We start from the raw sequence: 17,377 nt of genomic DNA, 5'->3' as shown, positions 1-17,377 counted from the left end.
ATCTGTCCAAGTCTGTGATCAATTCAGAATCATTTCCGAATCACTGGAACCACTAGTAAACTATTCTCAATAAGGTTTGACCTTCTTCTCCTCACATGGAAGATCCCTGCTTTTCTGTTGGATGGCATGCAGCAGGAGGATTCACCATGTTTTTTTTTTTTTAATCACATCTCATAGAGTGGAGTGGGAATATTTGAATTCTCTCATTTAAAATAATGCTTCCCCCTTAAAAAGTACTCAGTTAAATTCGGCAGAACATTTGGTTCTGGGGAAATGTAGTACATGCCAATTCTACAGACGAAATGGAGGACAGACATTTTATCTTTGAGAGAGACCATCTCCTTGGATTCAGTGATCTTGATTATCTGGAAGAGGTTCCTTAACTTAAGCAAACTCACAACGTCATAATATCAGAATACCCTGCTCTAATTTTAGTAATAAAGCAATAATTATACAATAGTAGGAGGGAGTGGCATAAATTCTAAAATTTTCTTTAATGGGCAAATAGGACAATGCAAGTAGAGTGGAAAGATATGAAAAAAAGAATTTTTAGTGCTAAATATGTGTGACTTGAGTGAGCCTTTTCTGTCGTTTGGATTTAATATGTTTCCCAAAAGTATGGTAGTGTTGACAGCCTGTTCTCAATGGAGGTGTTGCTTTTGAGAAGTGATCAGATTATGAGGGTGTGAACCTCATCACTTGATTAATTCACTGGTGAGATCTTACTGAATGACTGTTAGGAGGAGGGTTTGGTATAGAGTGTGAAGTTGCAGCTTTGGTGACTAGATCTTTTCCTGGTCCATCCGTTTTTTTTATTCCTGTACCTCTTGTTCTGCTTCTGGCCATGCCTTTCTGCTAAGATGCTTCTGCCTCAGTACAGGGCCAGAAACAAGAGCCTGATTGATACACTTGAAAATGTGAGCCAAAGTAACACTTTCTAGTCTAAGTTGTTTTTCTTAGTTTTCACACTAAAAACCCAAGTATAGGAAAAAAAATGATCCTTGTTTGAGATGTTTTGTTTTTAGGTAGGAAAAAACCATGAAATTTGGGGAATAAATATTGCATATCACAATACCTTTTGGGAGAAAGTTTACTTTCATAATGTCATCTATTTAAAAATTTTAAATATTAAAATCCTGGACTTGAAGCATTTAAAACTAAAATTTTAATTTAGCTGCCATCTTGAAATAACTCGTGAAGGAGTGTAAAAGATTGGCATGATTTGAACACAGACACACACACACACTTTGCAACAGAAATAATAGTAAATTTGGTAGCAGCAAGGGCCTATGTATTATTTACCCTCACATATCCACTTGCTTTTCAAAGTCTATTTCTCACCATATATTATTAAAAACTTCATCTGCTAAACAGCAAAACTTTTTTTGAGTGAAACATTTTAGGACCCAGTTGAAAACAAAGGTGTTTAATGGCACCAAGTCCTCTGTTACGGATACAACAGGAGGCACCTGAACCACCCTTGACACCGTTGACTACTGTGCAGAGACCAGTGTCCTCACCCTGGGTCTGGAGTCACAGGCCCTCCATCTGTAGCCTCCCCTCAAGGGCCTGGGTATACCTTGCCTCATTAAACTAATAGCAGGGCTATCTTTACTTTCATCCCCACAAACTTTCCTGATCTCTCTGCAAACAATAGCCATTTCCCAGGCCATATGATCAGGATCATCATCCTCCAGTGAAGAGAATTGACTCTGGGTTGTCTGGGTGATCCATAGTCCCTGCTTATCTGAATCTAGGAATGGGCTCCAGGGTCATCATCTCAAGTTAGAGGAATAAAAACTGATTTATAATTAGGCAATTGGGCCTGGTAGCATTAGTCAGAGTTTCTGTTTTGATGAGCTTAGATATTAAGCCAAAAGTCAGTGTGGTGGAAGAATTTGTAGGTTCCTAATCAAGAATAATGGCAGCCCCTTTAGTTCACTAATAAAAATCCTATTACTCTTGGACTTAGGAAATTGAAGTACTTGTGAGTAACATATTTTGAAGAATAATGCATGAAGCTTTGTATATATGTAGTAAATTACTTGGTATTAACATGATGCATTTAGTTCATTTTCTGTTGCTGTGAAAAAGTTTCCTGAAGCCATGTGATTTATAAAGAAAAGAGATTTATTTAGCCCATAGTTTTTCAGACTGAAAGATTGGGCAGCCACACTGGAAATATCACAATATGGCAGATGGAGTAGTTTGAGAAGGAGACATCTGGGAAAGAGCATTCTCACATTATACTTCACTCTCAAGAAAACTGGAGCCTCATAGGAAAAATATTAATCCTTTTGAGAGCAGTTTCCCCACTGACATAACCACATCCCAATAGGCCCCACCTCTGCAAAGTTCTACACCCTCTTAATATCACCACAGCAGGGACCAGGATTCCAGCTCAGGATCCCTTGGGAAGTACCCACATTCAAACCATAGCAATTATTAATAAGAATGGGCTGTGGTCATTTCAGACTGCTAAAAATGCTCTGTATGCTTTTGATGGGGTTTTTGTCTTTGAAATATTTTGAAGAAATTTCCCGCTCACAGAAATCTATGAACACCACAATGTTTTTGAAATGTAAATGTTTCTCTTACAAAAAAGAATTTGCAGAAGAGCATGAGAATTATTCTGAGACATCCAGGAAATATCAAACATGCATGTGCACAACAACAAGTGGGTCTTGGAAGGGAACTCATAATTCTTTGATGGGAAGGAAGAAAATCCTGACCTTGGATAGCTTCGATAAAAATAGTATTCCAGAGCATTCACAAATGGTGTAAGACATATTCTTTAGCTGAGCATGACATGTTAGTGATAACATAACCTATCCTTCTTTGTAAATCACAAGCTTCATATTTTTATATTACTCTTCAACTTCACATCAAGAGCATGAGGGGATTGGTAAAGGTGACACCTCTGAGGCATTAATGCCCACTTGTGGGGAATGTAAGGAACTTGTAAACTTTCTTGCAATTTGTGAGGATTGTGCCTTGAGGTAGGTCTTGGGTCTCCCGCTGCTCTGAATAGCAGATAGGGAAGGACAGCACTGGGAATTTACTTACTCATCCCACTGTGGTGACTGGGCCTGGGCTCTTCAAGGAAATCCTCTTGTAACAAAGTATTTGACATGGATGATTGTGTTTGTGTTTCCCATGTCAGGTCCTGGATGTGATATCTGGATGACCTAGTTTCTGTGCTGCCTGTGTGGCTTTCTAAGAGACAAACCCACCATTAGTTGTCATGCCAGCCAGGGGATTAGTAGGTATTTACATTGGTACCAGCATAAACCATGGAAACCACTTAAGCTCCTGATCTATGAAACTGCAAATTTTCAATCAGGAATTCCATGGAGGTTCAGTGGCACCTGATCCAGGAAGGATTATTTTCTCACCATCATCAGGCTGGAGCCTAAAGATTTTACAACATTTTATTTTCAACTCATTAGCATTTACCCTCCCACAGTGATACTAGCCATAATGTAAACATTGCAGGGAAGCAGGAGTGTGAGGCTGGGCTGCTTCAGCTGCCTGTGCTGGTACCTGCACCTGCTGAGAACATTTCTCAGGTGGAGCCCGGAGTTGAAGATCACTGGGAGGTTTTGAGAGAAGATATCAGGGAGGCTTCTCTGCACCCTAACTGTCTTTGGATGCCTCAGCCCCATCCCCAACATAACAGACACAACAATCCCCCTCTTTGTGTAACAAAGGACAGAGATCATTAGAAGTGAGGAGTATCTGTCAGGGCATCCTTTTAATTCATAGAGCAAAACAAAACCCACAGTAGACATTTCAAGCATGGACTGTATTGATACCGAGAAGTGACATCTACACCATAGTCATTAAATAGGGGATGTAGTTTATGGTTCTCTCCTCTCAGCCACAGCTTGTTTCCCATTGAAGGTATAGACTGCTAACCCTGTGGTCTTCAGTTAAGTCTGGAAAGTGTACAGCTGGGGTGCTGGGGCACTTAGCTATCTATAGCACCGGACTGGTGATTTTCTGGCCCTCACATCTGTCCAAGCATCTGTATGAAGGTGCTGTGTATATTGAATCTTTCTCTTCTGAAATGCAAATCTCACAGGAATGTCCTTAATTGAGCAGTTGTTGAAGAAAAATAGGAGACAAAGGGTTCTGAGCCATGTGATTCCAGATGAGCTGGTGTTGATGGGGAAGTGAAAAGATGCAGCCCAATGTGGTCACTATTGTCTGACGCTTAGAAGTGTGCTGGAGAGGGGATGGACACGTAGTATGCAGGTTTGTCCATTCAAATATCAGCAAGTGTGGGATCTCATAAAAAAGTCAATAAGTCACACAGTAAACAAAAAGAGGTTTATAAAGCACAGGAGACTTTTAACACACAATGAATAACTGTATTAAAAATAAATATGAAATTTATCTTTTGCCTTAATATGAAGATGTTTTGATGCTCAAATTTTGCCCAGAAGCTACTGGCATCTTCTATGTTGAAGGTCATTCTCAGAAAGGCAAAATATCTGTCTCTGTTTGACATCAATTGAGGAGGATTTCCATATTAACAAGAGAGCAGGTTTCTCGGATAATGTTAGGAAGTTCTTTTCAAAAGTACAATTACTGAAGCCAAGGTGATTATAATATTCAGAATTTAAGAATTTTTTTTTTTGAGTTATGTCATTCACAGAAAATCTATTCTCATACGGAACTTTGTCACAAAACATCTCATGAACAAAAGTTAGATACAACCAAAATTATGGTCATTTCCATAACTTGGACCATTTATTTACCTCATTTATCTCTCTTGTGTTAAAAATTAACAAACAGGAAGCAAACAAATCCTCCCCTTTCTACTGACCTTCTTTGTGAGCTGACCCCAAACTCTCACATATGCAGCTCGACAAGATAAATTATTTCTGACCTAAGAAGAACTCAGGTGCTAGCACTCCTGATCATAAAATTCTTTATGTCCTTTGTTTAAATTGGCACCAAAGAACTATGTGGAAATATCTGGGAATTCAAGGACAGACACCTACCTACTTGGCATGAAAGGCCTTCTGTCTCCTATGAGTGCCTAATTGGTGCTCTAACAAACCACCGATGTCTCACTGCTTCAAGTAGTTCAAATTGTTTACCTCAAAGTGCTGGGCTACTGAATTTTCACTGAGCATAAATTCAGAAGTCAGGAGGGTTATGTTCCTTGTAGAGACTCCAAAGAATCTGATTTCCTGAGTTCCAGAATATTACCACATTCCACATTCCATGTACCCATTCCATGGTCACAATGATATGAACTTTCCATTGGCATGCCTTCTCTGGTTGTGACATGCTCATTCACTATTACGTGGACCCTTGCATTTACATTGGTCTGATCAGGGTAACTTCTCCCAGTCTCAAATTTATTAGACTGGCAACACTGACTACTCCCTCTATTCTGGTAAAAGTTGTGTATTTTTCATTTTGAGGGATGAAATTAGACTCCTATGTCTCATATTGTCCAAATATCTACTCAAATTTGAAGACTTAAACATAAGATCTGATACATTAAAACTACTAGAAGAAAACAGAAGAAACTGACACAGGCAATGATTTTCTGAACAGGACCCAGATAATTCAGGAAACAAAAGCAAGACAGACAAATGGGATTATACCAAATTATGTTGTTTCTCCACAGCAAAAAGAAACAATGAGCAGAGTGAAGATACAACCTACAGAATGGGTGAAGAACTTTGCCAGCTATTCATCTGAAGATTAATATCCAGAATACAAAGAGAACTCAAGAAACTTACAAAAGAACAAGTAATCCATTAAAAATGGCAAATGATATCAAAGGAAGAAGTATAAATGGCAAGTACAATATATGAAAAATGCTCATACATTTTGTCTTCAGAAAAATGCAAATGAAAGTATATTGACATTTCACTTCAAATCAGTAAGAACGCTATTATCAAAAACAAAACAAAAAACAAAATAAAACTGCTGTTGAAGACATCTAGTACAAGGAATCTTTATGGAACGTTTTGTGGACATAAATTAGTGAACCTGTTATGGAAGATAGTATGTGGGAGCCTCAACAATATAGCTACTATAATATCCAACTATAGCACTTCTGAGTGTAAACCCAGGGAAAATAAAGACAGTACACAACAGAGATACCTAGATTCTTGTATTTATTGTGGCAATATTCACCCTACTACTATTAAAGAGTCAAAGAGTACATGGCAGAGGGATGCACCCAGGAGCAGCCCCTCACTTAAGGTGTGCTAGGCTGGCCTCTTCCCAGGGCCTCCATCTGCACCTGCTCTCTACAAAGCTGCAGGTTCCAGAAGAGCTGCACCTGGGTCCCCCAGGATGTGCTGGCAGAAGTTGCACCTCAGGAAAATTTCCCAGCATGTGTGCTCTTGGGATGCTTTGTAGAAAGAATGGAGCTTAAAGGGCCTGAACTAATGCAGAGGTCATGCTTAACTTAATGGGGCTCTTATAGCAGGTGGGAGGAAGAGAGTTTTGTCACATGGTTATCAGGTCTGACATCAGTGCTCAGACTTGCATGTTGATTAACTTTGAGAAATACTAACAGATGGAAGAAAAGCAGTGGAAAAGAGGGAAGTGGAGCCCAATCAAATAATAATGTGAGGCCTTTTAGTCCTTTAGTATAGCAGTGACCTGAAGCTTTGAATAACATTGGGTCTGTGAGAGAAACACCCACTGAAGGAACACTTCATCATTTCTATTCATCTGCTATAGATTAGTTCACATTAAATAGAGAAAAACAATCGCCTAAGCCCATCAGAAAATGATTTTGCATAACTCTAAGTTGATCCTGAGAAGGGCTCTATTCTTTTTTAAAATATAAAATAATTTTGCACCCACAGAAATGTCTTAAGTAGAGCATGAATTATTTTCCTGCCCCTACCAGAAACGTTTGCTAGTAAGTTGAAACCCAAGTTGTCAAAACTTATTTTGTACTGTTTCTAAACAAGGGTATTCTACATAGTCTTACTATATCTATGAAATTATTTACCTATCTAAGCCTAGATTCATTTAGAGTGCTGACAGTTTTCCCCACATGTTCTCTGTAATGAAGTTTCCCTCCGAAGCAATACAATTTGAGTAAGCAAATTCTGGGCTCTCCTGGTCTGAGCTGGGACACCTGGGGACACTGGGCCTGGTGCTGAGTTACTGAGGTGAGACAGCTCTGCAGCTGTGCCTCGCCCTGCCCAGGTCCTACTGATTTGCAACTCCCCAGAGCACAGATTTTAATAGGCTGCTCACACCCTGTGCAGGAGTCAGTCCCAGTCAGGACACAGCATGGACATGAGGGCCCTTGCTCAGCTCCTGGGGCTCCTGCTGCTTTGGCTCCCAGGTAAAGTAGGACAGTGCTGCATTACACATTCAAGTGTGGTCAGTGCTGGCTCCACAGGGAAACCTTCTAATATGATTAATCTGTGGGATATTTGTTTTTATGTTTCCAATGTCAGGTTCCAGATGTGACATCCAGATGACCCAGTCTCCATCCTCTCATTCTGCATCCATAGGAGACACTGTCACCACCAATTGCAAGGCCAGTCAGAACATAGGTAGGAGTTTAGCTTGGTATCAACAGAAACCAGGCAAAGCTCCTAAGCTCCTGATCTATGCTGCAAGCAGTTTGGAATCCGGGGTCCCACCAAGGTTCAGCGGCAGTGGATCTGGGACAGATTTCACTCTTACCATCAGCAGCCTGGAGCCTGAAGATGTTGCAACTTATTATTGTCAACAGTATAGTAGCTACCCTCCCACAGTGGTATAACCCATGACATAAACCACTCAGAGAAGCAGAAGTGTGAGGCTGGACTGCTCGTTCTGATGCCTTCAGTTGCTGAGAGTATTTCTGAGATGAAGCAATTCTTTGAAGGACAGTGGGTACCATAACTTTTTCTCCATGCTCCGCCCCAGTTCCACATACATGATATCATCCTCCTGATTTATTCAAGGGCTCAGATCAATAAAATTGGAGCACTTGGATTTTCTCAAGAGTTGAGGTTCTTACTGCAAATGACAATTTACAGGGGAATTTCCAAGTACACTTTGCTTTAGTAGAGTGAACTGGTGTCATGAGGGGTGTGGCAGTCAAAAAATTTTATTCTATGAATAGGAAATTCTCTGGTCTTTCCCCTGAATATTGAGTGTATCTATTACTGAAAGTACTGGTCCCTGAACCCTGTGGTCCTCAGAAGTCTAGGAACTCTAGGTTTGGGTACTACTGCCCGCAGCTGCCCGGAACACTTTAATCAGGTGACTCTCCAGCCACCACCTCTCTCCATGCATCTGCTTGTGGCCACTGGTAACTACTGAATCCTCCATTTCTCATTTCTAAAATCATGGGCGGACTCCCAATTGAGCAGTACTGGGTCATGAGGGCTCTGTTAGGAATTACAGTAATACCTCCATTCACAGATGCTTCTATTTGGAAACAAAAGCGTTTGGCAAAATTTTGCTTCCTTTTGAAAATTCCCCATTGAGTGACAAGCACCACCATAGCCACTTTCCCCACATAAACACTAAAGCAGCCATTTTACCCCAAATATTAAAAGAACCTAAGTACATAAACCGAAGCATCACCATCTACAGCAAACCACGTAAGGAAAAGGGATTCTGAGGAACAAACCTCTCAACTGATGGTGAGCTTGAAATGAAGCAGTGGCCCAGTATGGTCACTATCACTCAAACTCTCAGATTTCTCCAGATATAGGATGGAGCCCAATATAGGGCATATGTTTTCAAGTATTATTAGCAAGTCTGGTATCATAGCTAAAAACTTGATGGAGACATATTGTATACATAAAATGAGAAGTTACAGAAAATGATTCAACACTATTCTTTCAACAAACAAATTGGTACACTTAGGCAAGATTCCTAATTACAGATGACATCTTCCTTTTCCTTAAGTCAAATCCCTGCTTTTCAAAATCAGTCCAGGATCCAGCAGTGTCATTTATACTGCAGGTTAACCTGCAAATTTACAGACTGTGGTTGACTCCTACTGATCAAGACTTGCATTAAAACAGGCTCAGTGCATGGTCAGGAAGCTGTTTAAAGGGGCATTTATTTTATCTAAGGTAAATGAAATATTAGTCAATAATGTAGTTCTCCTGAGTTCTGAGCTAAGATAGATGCAAAAATTTGATTTTCATAAAGAATATTTGAAATGTTTTCAAAATGACTCATTAACTAAGAAAGATAAAACCAAAATTATACTAATTTGCATACTTTTGATAATTGAGTCCCCACCTCAGTCCTCTTCATGAACACCATCCATAGTGTGTGGAAAGGGTTAAAATGGGAGGCAGAGGTGGACACTGCTTGAGAAAGGCACATAGGATCCTGACTATGTCCAGAGAATGAAATCTTGTGACTATTCTCTGTGAAGACAGCTCCTCCCCAGATGATGTAGGGCCACATTTGGCACATTTCGTTCTGTCTGTTAATGGTGTCTTCTTGTCACTGAGATACAATCTCAGAAACTATCAGAAACTCATGACCTAAAGGAGGAGATGTTTATCTGGGCTCATGTTTTTAGGAGTTTCAGTTCATCCTTGTCCATATTTGGCTGGTTCAAGGCAGAAATGGCATAATGGATGGGGCTTGGCAGCTGCAGAAATCATGCTTCTCAAGAAGGGGGGCAGGAGAGAGAGAGAGAGAGAGAGAGAGAAACACTTGTTCTAGGTTATGCCCCCAGTGACCCGTCTCTTCACACCAGGACCCCCTCCACCCAGGAAGATCAGCTACATTCCTAATAGCACCCCAATGAGCCATCCACTGCCAAGCACATGAGACTTTGAGATTATTTTCAATGAGGACATAACAGGGTTTATTAGGAAGTGGGTTGATTTGTGACCATCACTGGGGAGAGAAAGAGAGGGAGCAACATATGTAGTGTATGCATACACAAAAATAGTGTTTTAATGGCTGAGTAGATGCAGTAATGATTAATACACTCTCAAATATTATTATGTGGAGGCTGTCAATTTGGGAAAAAGGCCTTTGCAGATGTTAAAAAAGAGCATTTATGCTAGGTCAAAGATTGTCCTGTGTGTACCAGTTGGCCCCCAATGCAATTTCAGATGTTCTCAAAAGAGAAAGACAGAGGGAGATTTAACACACAGTTGAACTAAAAGATCTTTCCTGAATGAACACCTGTCTGTATTCATCGCCAGGTACATGAAGAGGGCAGTTCACATTTTGAAGTTCACCTATGCCCTGTTGAATTAATTGGAAATACGTGACATGACCCATGTAGCATTGGGCAAGAATATTTACTAATGAAGAAATGGTTGAAGACCGAAAGCCCCACATGATGCCCCACTTCCCTATGAACCATGCAGTGGCTCCAGGCACAGCTGTGAAAGTGCACACGTGATCTCTTCCTGAGATGAAGGTTGGCTGTGCAGGGATGATAGGAAGAGTGGAGTCTGCGTTATCACCCCAATCTCCTCTGGATCCTGAAGTAATAACAGAGAAGTGCAATATTAAGGACAAACATGAAGGCATTTTTCCTAATTTTAATTTAATGAATTATGTCAAGTGAAGACATTTTATGTTTGTCAGTTTGTTTCTATTCCCATTTTGCAAAGTACAGAATGTATCAGTGACATAGAAAACTATAGAAATGACTTATACCACCTACTCCTTTCTAGTCAAAAGATGCTTCCTGGAATCTGCCTCTTGTCAATCTTGTCTATTTACTGAAAGCATATTTGCATTATTTCTATTTTGCTACTATATACATAATGCTAAGGCTGTTGTAAATGATACAGTTATTGATGGGGTTTTCCTGGCATGTATCTGAGGCACCCATGGGACACAGAGCTCAGTTGCGTGTTGTTTGCCTGAATTCTCTAAAGTTTTCTCCTTATACACATGCAGAAAACCTCCTGTGCTGCTTCCCAGCAAGCAACACATGAGGGCAGCTGGGCCTCCGAAAGCAGGGAGGTTTGTATTCCACTGTAAGGAGGAGCATGTATAGTTTGGTGCAGTAAAAAACTCCAACATCCTCAGATTCCACCATGAAGATTCTGAATGTGAAATCTGTCTCTGACCCACTGCCACTGAACCTGCCTGAGACCCTAGAGTACCAGTCTGATATCTTATGAATCAGGTGATATGGAGAATGGACTGGCTTGTGTGAAAGCAAATTGAAATAGATGTTTCCATCACCTGCAGGACTCCCTGACTAGTGCAGTAGGAGATGGTGGTCAGCTCTCTGTAATGATGGGAGTGGAGTCAGGAACATCACAATATCCCTAATAGATCCTAAAATAATGAAGGAGAAGTGTCAGGCATTTTAATAATTTTTCTTTTTTTTTTTGTTTGTTTCTGGCTGAATTATTTTTGGGATTTTGATTTATAAGTCAAAGATATACCATTTTTAAAAAGATTTGCAAGCCACACAGGGCCCTTTTGAATTTGCCTATACAATCTTTCTCTATGTGACAGTTGTCACTAGAGCCCAGGTCCCAGCTCATTCTGAAATCTTTGTCACATCCTGGAGGATGAGACTTGCACATCTGACTTGTGCACAGAACATGCTAAAGAAGCTGTGGGGCCCCAGAGCTCCCTCTCCTCCCTCACTTCCTTTCTTGTTTTCCTCAGTGTTTACAAGGATCTAGAGCATGAGCAACCCTGAGTGAGCAACTAAGCAGGGAGCACCATTTTGAGAAGCCGACCTGAGGGGATCAGCCAAGGCAGGAAGAGGCCTGAGCTTTTACCTCAGATTTGTGAGGGAAGATTTTCCCTAGGGCACCCTAGAAATTCCCTGGTTTAGTGACATGGGAGAAGTCAAGGCCAGGAGCATAGGCCTCTTATGTTAGCCAAGTAAAATAAAATATATTCTGGTTTAGGAGGAAAACCAAAAGAGATAAACTCCATGCTGCCTGCAGCAAGGGTTAGAATGACCCCAGTCTGAAAGTCTGGACCTGGGTAGGGGCCACAGTGCTTGTGAGCCTCCTTCCCAAGAGAGCCTAGGATATGCAAGTGTTTGTCCAGATCACTATCTGGGAGGGTAAAAAACAGCCTACTCAACTCCCTCCCACTAATGAGAGAAAGAAACAACTCCCCCTTTACAAGTGCTGATCATCAGAGTTTTCTATCATTCACATTATGGAGTGGAGTTAGTCGAGCTTCTGGCATCTGCTGTTACCAAGGCAACTATAAGAATGTCAGGAACAGGGATAGATATGATCTCTTCCCAGACCTAGTGATTAGACTCCATAAGAGCACTCAAGTCAAAAGCACTGGAAGGTGAAAAAAATCTGTCTTTTTCATTTAGAGAGAATGCTACATAGTAAATATGAACTTCCTGGTAACTAGTTTTTAAACTGATTAGACTCTTATCCTTATCTCTTTCTCTACATATCAGATTAATCAAACATGTCTTAAGAGAAGCATTCTTTTGCTCTCATTGCACAGAGTGAGCAAGACATAATTTTATGTGCATATTTTTCTAATCAACATAGAAAAATCCTTCCCAAAATTCCTCTTTTTTGCCGTGGTGGTTATTGGGCCACCACCCTCATGTGTCACAGAGTGAAAGAAGATTCCATACATTAGAAGAGCCAGAATGAGCCAAGTCTTTTAATGTCTGAGGGTAATTTGAACTTAGGAGTGACATTGTCCTGGTCTCCTTCTGAGATGTTCACTGTGGAGAAGTGTGCTGCATCAGAGCTGCTGAGGAACTTTCATTCCAGACTTCTTGCCTCCCAATCTGTGAGAGGATAAACCTGTTTTTTTTTTTTTCGTTGACACTGTAACATGTTTTACTATAGCCCAAGGAATCTAACACAGTCACTCTACATGTGGCTACTATCACATTGTGGTTTGTTGAAAAATGAGGAACTAAGTATTGTGTTTTCTTTTATAAAAGTTTATTGGTATATTTACCTTCTGGGTCTACTGCTCTCAAAACACTGAGAATATTAGGAGCAAGTGCTGTAGATGGTCTTCTCCTGGACCTAGTGAGCAGACTGCAAAAGAAAACTCAAGTCAAGAGAACTTGGTAGGTAGAAAAATCTGCTTCATCTGGAAAGAAGCAGATAATGTTTCCATGTCTGATTTTCTTTGCTATTTAAGAGCTTGTTTTCCATCTGCTCAACTTAAACAATCAGTAGTAAGTGGAATGAAAGAAAATAAAGTTGAGCTCCTTGAAGCAGAAACAAAATCAAAGCATGACTTTCAACAAAGACCTAGAAGATATGACAACTTGTTAGAAATGACTAGACAGTTTACTTCTTTTTTGTTTTCTTACCGTTGGAAAGTAGGAACTTCCTCAATCCACATACTATCCCTCTCTCTCATATTATGGTATCCTAGTAATTTATGCAGATTTTGAATTGGATTACAAGAATTTATTTCAGTAATATTTTATGTATGAAAAAATATTTAAGGAAAATAAAATGTGAGATTTAATTGACTAAGTGGAGATATTAAAACCTATTAGAAAGTCAACAGTATTTCTGGCTTATTGCTAAAAATTCAAGATAAATTAAACAATTTGTATTGGGTATGAAATAGGCAGATTTCAATTATATCCAGTTGATTAATCTTGTTTTAATTTTTTACCTTCCTGTGCCTTAAATTTAATATCTACATAATTATAGTTTATTTAAAATTATAATACATCTAGAAATGATTTTTCTAGAAATGTTGTCAGGATTGTCAGTCTGTTACCTGTAAGGAATTCTTTGATGTCTAATTTCTTTTATTTTTCATTCACACCAAAATTGTCTTTTTGCTTTCAGAGGCAATGAATCTGCCATAGTGGCCTACTTACCCTTGAAAAATTATTTGTAAGATTTCTTGGGGAATTAGGATGGAAGATTTTTCCTTAGGGAGGTTTTAACTTGGGTAGCTAATAATCAGAAATGTTATCTTAAACTAATTTTGTGAGTTTTGATTTCCATGTTCTCCAAAACAGGTCTTTTTGGAGTAAAAAACTTTGGTAGTGTTGCTCTGCATCCATTATTTCACAATTAAATTTTATATTTTTTTCTCTGTCAATTTTCCAATTTAGTTGGACCCTTCTTTTACAGTTCCTGGTAGTTGTGGAAAGGAGAGTTTTCTGTCTGTCTTTGTTTTCCAGTTACATGAGCCCTTCTGGCCCCAGTAAACCAGGGCCCCACACGATACCTCACAGAGCGAATTCTGGGTCTGTCACCTGGTGCTGTGGCCCCTGCACAGGGTAGAAACTGGAGCTCAGGTGTTTGTGTGTTCTTCACAGCATGTGGTTTTGTAAAAGAGACATTTTTTTTTGTCATATGACATGTAAATTTGTTTAGAAATTGCCATTTTCATTTTGTCTTTCTCTTTTTTCTTCCATTTCACCTTCTCTTTAGTTTTACCATTTTTCATATTCTTTTTTTCTGTCATGTTTTATTATATAACTGTGTTGTTAGGAAGCAGCTAGCCTATTATTCCAGTAAAATACAATCCATTTAAATTTGTTTTTGTTTATTTGAAACTAACATCCTTAATTAGACCATCCAGAGGTGTTTGATTTTAGAACTTCTAAGCTGATCTCAGAGCTTCTGAATTGACTACTCTGTTTTTGTTGTCAGAAACAAAAAGTGTATTTTCTGTGATGGTATTTTTGGCTCTTCTTTTAATTGGATAGTTTCATAACTCATTGCCCATGCAATTTTCTTCCTCATTTACTGATGAATTTACATAGACTTCTCCAGGGCCAGCCCACTTTCTCAGACTTTAAAAACAAGGCCCTTGGAAGAAGATCTGATCTCCATCAGGAGGCAGGGAGCAAGACAACATCGAAGACCCAGGTCTTCATGTGCCTGTTGCTCTGGTTCTCTGGTGAGAAACTGAACAGTTCTAAATCACTGAGAGTAATATCCTTATAGAATTAAAATTATAATTTTAAAATGCAGTGAGAAATGATATGAGCCAAGTATACAGTAATTTACAGTAGCACTTGGGTCAATATTTTAAATGACTTAATTCAATATTTAAAAGGTGAAGTCTGTGTGTGTGTGTGTGTGTGTGTGTGTGTGTGTGTAATCATTATCCACTTCTGATTGCAGGTGTCTGCCGGGACATTGTGATGGCCCAGTCTCCAGGCTCCTTGGCTGTGTCTGCAGGACAGAGGGTCACCATTAGCTGCAAGTTCACCCAGGGTCCTTTGTGGAGCAGCTATAACTACGTATCCTGGTACCAGCACAAACCTGGACGTCTCCTAAACTGCTCATCTAGTGGGCATCCACCAGGGAGCCTGGGGTCCCAGACAGGTTCAGTGGCAGTGGGTCTAGGACGGATTTCACTCTCACCATCAGCAGCCTGCAGGCTGAAGATGTGGCAGATGATTACTGTCTGCAGAGCTATAGCACTCCTCCCACAGAGATTCAGCCTCGAACATAAACTTCCTCTTGGGTCTCCCCAGGTTCTTGCTCCCCACACAGTGCTGGACTTACACACTTCCACCCTCTGCCTGAGAGACTGTGTCCTGACTTATGCAGGAGAAAGCCTGCAGGGCTTATGTGAAAGAAAGGGGGCGCCATACCTCTTAGATGCTTTGGTATAGGACAGTAGAGTCAAAATCTCTGCATTAGTTTCATATTCATTTTTTTCAGTGTGAAGGCCCTAGGTTACTTGGTTTATTTATAATTGACATATTTTTATTAGTAAATGTTTGCAGTACACAATGATTACATTTATCATGGCAGTTTTGTACATGCACATAACAGTCCTTAATTCTTTCTCTGTCCTCTTGCTCTCCCATTCCTTGCTGCTCCCTCCAAATCTTAATCCTCTTCCTATTGGAAAAAGCTCTATTTCCATTTTTCCTTTGAGTGTCTTTTTTCAATCCTTTTCCGTTTCTTCCCTCCCTTTCATCTCTTGTTCTCATTCTCATTTGAAAAAGATCTCCTTACTTCCTATTATCTGTCCTTTATTTGTCCCTTTATTTATATTTTGAGTTTCTCACACACGAGAAACCATGTGATATTGAAGCTTATGTGTCCGATTTATTTCACTTAAATTTATGATCTTGAGGTGCATCCATTTTCCTACAATTGCCTCAAGTTTATGCTTTCTTTTTGGCAGAGTATATTCCCCTGTGTGCAAATATCATGTTTTCTTTAACCAGTCATCTATTGGTAAACATATAGCCTTCTTCTAATATTTAGCTGTTATCAACTGTGGTGATATAAAAATGGGTATGCGTCTGTCACTGTGTTATGATGACTTTAACTCTTTAGGGAAGATATTTCTTCTATAATAATTTACCACAAACTCAATGCCATAAAATGCGAAATTCATCACTGTATAGTTGTGTAGAACAAAATCTAACCCTGGACTCAATGGGCTAAATTCAAAATATTGTCAGGTGCATCCCCTTGGATACTGGAGGAGTGACTCTGTCCCTTTTCTATTTCTAGAGTTTTCTCACATTCCTTGCCTGGAGGCCCTTTTCCTCCATGGACTTCTAAGCCTGCAGCATTTCATCTTTCTGAAATGTGTTCTGCAGTCATGTCTCTGTAAGGTATTCCTATCTGCTTTCCCAATGTGGACACTGAGAAACAGTACTTACCTGTACTGATGAATATGATTTCATGTTTAACAGCCTACAATCCAGTCTTCACAGCCCATGTTATGTAATAGAATTCCACATTCCATGTGTGGTGAGGGAGAACTTCTCACCTCCATGGAAACAAGGTGCTGACCAATCCAATTAATGTATTCACTTTAAATCAGAATTAAGATTCCAGTTTGTGTCATGGAGATACAGCAGGGAGCAAAAGTCTCAGACACCATATTGAAAGTTTGACCCTGGAAGCATCTTCAAGTTGTCTGCCTAGAATTGGTGCTCACTATCTTTCTTGCTCTTCTCGTGTGAACAACCCAATGGCAAAGGTGTCTGGTGTTTCCCAGGGAGGAATATGGGACACTGTTGGTTGTGCCTAGTGAAAGTGCAGGGGGCTGCCACTAAGAGCTTAATATCTCATAAGGATATATATTGATTTTGAACACTAGAAATAACCAATACTGTATAAATTCTAAAAGAAAATTAACATACCCATTTTTCCCTAGAAGACAAGTTGAACAGTCTCTGTGACATTGCACATTAAAAGAAACCTGCATCCAGAGCATTTGAATCCCCTGGTCACTTGTCCCAGGTGCAGGCTGCTGTGTAGTTGAAGTCTGGTTGGTATGAGAGGAGGAGATCCTGGGAACTCTCAAGGGAGCTAGAACTGTCCTGTGTCCAGAGTGTGGCTGTAGATACCTAGCTGTGCATTCCCCAACACCCCATGGAAATATATACCAAATGGGTGGCTGTTTGCAATGTACAGTGTATGTAAACTCTACCTCTGTAAACTTAAAACTAAAAAGATTTTGTATTGAACATAAAAAGTCTGTCTTT

At 39.8% G+C, this 17,377-nt stretch overlaps 1 long non-coding RNA gene and 1 gene segment (V, D, J or C); both read right to left on the bottom strand.

Moving 5' to 3' along the window:
- LOC101714356 (immunoglobulin kappa variable 4-1-like) overlaps positions 1-17,377 on the bottom strand; it is a 411,261-nt gene that overhangs the window by 225,967 nt on the left and 167,917 nt on the right.
- Positions 10,253-16,621, bottom strand: LOC147829778 (uncharacterized). The gene is made up of 4 exons (XR_015448525.1): positions 16,547-16,621; positions 12,892-12,974; positions 11,170-11,265; positions 10,253-10,454 (listed from the first exon to the last, which is right to left on the bottom strand). It is a non-coding gene; the product is annotated as an uncharacterized LOC147829778 (long non-coding RNA).

Source organism: Heterocephalus glaber, unplaced genomic scaffold (assembly GCF_053883595.1).
Source record: "Heterocephalus glaber isolate CG9 unplaced genomic scaffold, H.glaber_assembly_v1.0 deba00000470, whole genome shotgun sequence".
In the NCBI taxonomy this organism is placed as follows: domain Eukaryota; kingdom Metazoa; phylum Chordata; class Mammalia; order Rodentia; family Bathyergidae; genus Heterocephalus; species Heterocephalus glaber.
The sequence above is the reverse complement of the archived record's forward strand: the minus strand, read 5'-3'. Positions and strand labels throughout refer to the sequence as shown.